Raw genomic sequence first — 4,072 nt, forward strand, 5'->3', positions numbered from 1 at the left:
GACTGCAAGAATTGTCAAGACAACTTTGAAATAAATGAATAATTAGGGGAAATCTGCCCACTAGATATCAAAATATATGTGTTATTGGCACAGAAATATAGTATAAAATATGGAATCCAGAAACAGATTACATTCACACACACATGCACACACACAGACACACAAATACAGCTAGGTCACAAATCTCAATATTTTTTTCAAAAGCATTAGATTGAAAATATAGAAGAACATATTTATGGCCTTGAGTCCTTGAGTTAGAGAAGGTTCTTTTACAATACACACAAAAAAGCAAAAATATAAATATTTTTATAACTTTGACTACGTAAAATTTTAAAACTGCTATAAGACTGAGATACTACAGCAAAGTTAAGACCATTATTAGACCAGGAGAAACCTTTTACAACTTGTATAAAAAAGAAATTATTACAGTCTAGAACATACAGAATTCTACACAGATATTTCTAAATGAGTAATATCAAAATAATCCAGGGATGGAGGGAATGGGTAGGGGTATATATGAAACAAGACTGACCATGAACTGATAATTATTAATGCTGGATGATGAGTACAGTGGGTTCATTATACCTTTTCCCCACTTCTGTATATGTTTGAAATTTTTCCGTATTTTAATTTATGTACTAACATGGAAAATGATCCAAGAGTATAGAATGAAAAAAGTAAGTTGGTAAATATGTAAACTATGATACTATTTATAATATATTTTAAACATCTAATTATATATTTTCTGTGGGCCACTTTTCTTAGGCCAGTTTCACTACTTTATATTTTCCTAAATATATATTAGTAAATGCACAGAAAAGATCTGGAATATTACAAACCAAACTGGTATTGGTGGTAAGTTACCTCTAGAGAGAAGGGAGCTACTTCCATTGTGAGTGTTCTTCAAAGGGGTATTTTAGCCTAATCCATAAGGCTTTAATTTTTTCATGCTATTAGAATGTAAGAGGTTACACAACTGTATGTATTTATCAAAACTCATAGAAATTGAATTGTTCTGCATCCTGTCTGTGGCAGTGGTTATAAGAACCAAGGCACATTCAAAAACTCATAGAACTATACAACAAAAGAAGTGAATTTTACTGTAAAATTAAAAAAATTTTTTTTAATTTTTTGTTTTTTGCAGTAACATTGGTTTATAACATTGTATAAATTTCATTTGTATAAACATCATTATACTTCTATTTCTGCATAGATTACATCATGTTCACCACCCAAATACTAATTACAACCCATCACCACACACATGTGCCGAATTATCCCTTTCGCCCTCCTCCTTCCCCCCCTTCCCCTCTGGTAATCCAATCTCTGTCTCTATGTGTTTGTTTGTTGTTGTTGTTATCTAAAATAGCAAAGAAACCTCATACAACCATCACTTAAAATAGGTGAAACTCTGCTGTATAACTGACCCTTAAAACAGGAAAGATTTTAGTTTAAAAAGAATGATTATAATATAATTTGTTTAAAGAATAAGGGTGTAAATTATGTTAGGGTTATGAAAATAACCTATGATATAATTTTTAAAGTATATTGTAAAACATATATGTACTATACATGTATATATGTATATAGTATGATCCCACTTATAGATCCATGTCTTATTTTATCTCTGCATATTGGGATTATAGACTTTTTTCCTCTTTGCTTATCTGTATTTTTTCCTACCATAAATGCTTATTATTTTCTAATAAAATATTTTTCTCAATGTTAGGTGGGTGGGCACTGGCCCAATGGTGGAGACTCAGTGTAGAATCTTCCTCACCTTGGCTCTGCTGCCCAAGCCCAGACCCCAAAGGTAAGCCCTAGCAGTGACCCAACGGAATGAAGTTGGGGGTCCCTGTAGCAAAAAATAAGGAAAAGTGGTTAGGGCCCTGACAGCAGTGTATCGCTAAGTATCTGATCACTGGGTTACCAGAGGCATGCATGAAAGAGTTTGCCAAATGGAATATAGTTCATAGAAACTTACTTTGAGGCCCCACCAGGCACTGTCAAAGATAATCTTCCCAGCATACTAGAAAGCATTCTCTGCTGGCAGATTTGGTCCCTGTCAAATTATTTATAGGAGATTGGTTCACATACTCAAAATGATATGAATACTTCTAATTATATCCAAACATGCCAAATGTCAGTGCAAATTACGCTGAGGGTTCATGTTGCCAAATGTCTTGCCCTAACAAAGAGAAGAGAGCTGCAGCATCAGCACTTTAGTCCCTATATAAGCAGCACCGATCCCTCCTGTCTTATCTCCACCAAGAATCCAGAGGTGAGTGATGGGGGCCTTGAGACTTGAAGGACCCCAAGGGGCAGAAATAACTCACCCCTTCTCCAAGCACATCTCTGAGCATGAAACTGTTCCTCCCAACTTTGACTTTTATTTTCCCAGAGCCAAGCTTCAGACCAGGGAAAGTTTAATTCTGTAACTATCTTACTGGAATTTCAGAGCGTCACTAAGAAGAAACTTGCTGTTTTACAAGTGTTAGACTCTTCTGAACCTGCAGTTTCATCTGGAACTCCAGAGGTAAGACTTGGCTTTATTCATTTTATTGATGACAGAGGGGATTTAGTTTAATGAAGCTGGGAACAACTCTTAATTGTACACCATTTTCATGTTTTCTGCAGTTATGTAAGTAGATGGTGCTTCCGAATGACTGCTCATAAATGCTGGGAAATCATTTTTTCAGAATGTCTTATTCTCAGAGACTACCCTCATTTGAGTTCCGGGATTAAAGGACCATTTAGGACAGAATGAATTGTGACAGTGAGTTCTCAGCTGCACTTAGAACTACCCAGGGGTAATAGACTATTCCATGCCAACCTCCCTCTACTGCTAAGCATTGAATACTTAGATGTTTTACTGATATTTTTTAAACAACTCAGAAAAAATCTTATCTAAAAATGTAAACACAAATAAACATCTTGTTACAACCATAATATTTTAGCTACTTTTTGATGATTCACTGTTGTTTGCTTTTAGAAAGATTTATTATTGTTCGTTTAAAAAGTCACAAGTATTACACCCACAGAGTGCTAAAATCATATCTAATTTAGAAGAGATCCTGGCCCTTCCCCAGTTAATTCACTACCTGAAAGTAAAGGAAAGATTCAACCAATCTAACATGGCAATGTTGCAGAGACATATCTATCAATCAGAGGACAATGGCTTACATGCATGTGATCAACTCTTAAATTTTTGTCTCTTTTCTTTTTCTGGATGGAAAGAAGAGAAGCCTGTGGAATTTATGTAGGAAGAAGGGCCTTCTTCATGCTGAAGGTCTTATTTCTCTGTGGGTTAGATCTGTTTACTGACCACTGAAATCTCTAATGCCAAAAGGAGAGTGTCCAAAGAGATTCTGGAATTAAGGCAATACTAAGTCTCTTAGTAACAAACCAAATGACAAAAAAATCCAGAGTACTAAGAATTTATTATAAGGTTCTTTTAATAACCCACCAAGAGACATAACAGCAAATATTAACACAAAGTAAATGTTAAAAACAATTATTTGGCTTATGAGAAAAAAATGGCCATCTAAAAGGCAAAGATGTTTTTGATAGCTTTGAAAATATCCTCCTTCACTTGCACACAAGACAAACTTTCCTTCCTAACTATATCACTGTCCTAGCATACGGCAGATGCAAACGTTCTGCAGAAGGAAAAGTGGGGATTAAAGAATGACAGTTGCTATAAAACAATCCATCAACAGTTTTAGCTATAGATATTGTTACAGTTTAGAGATTAAAACATGCAAGGATTCTCACTCAATTGTAGGTACCTAGCCCTGAGGATCAAGATAGATGCAATCTGGGAAGGAAATTTTCAAAGTCCCAAAATGAAGCCTCAAATTACTATTTCTCATTCCAAACCAGTCCTGTGTTCGTGTTACTGTGTAAGAACACATAGAAGACAGCTTGGAAGAATAGTTACAGCCCAGGCAATGGAGGCTCAACATTTCTGTCATTTCAAATTCTAGCTCACATGTATAACTCCCAGTTTCTATTTCTACCTCTCCTCCATTTTTTCCCCAAGGCAGAATCTTCTGCTAAATAACTCGCAGCC

The sequence above is a fragment of the Ceratotherium simum genome, chromosome 16 (assembly GCF_057802395.1).
Source record: "Ceratotherium simum simum isolate JZ-2026a chromosome 16, ASM5780239v1, whole genome shotgun sequence".
Classification (NCBI taxonomy): Eukaryota; Metazoa; Chordata; class Mammalia; order Perissodactyla; family Rhinocerotidae; genus Ceratotherium; species Ceratotherium simum.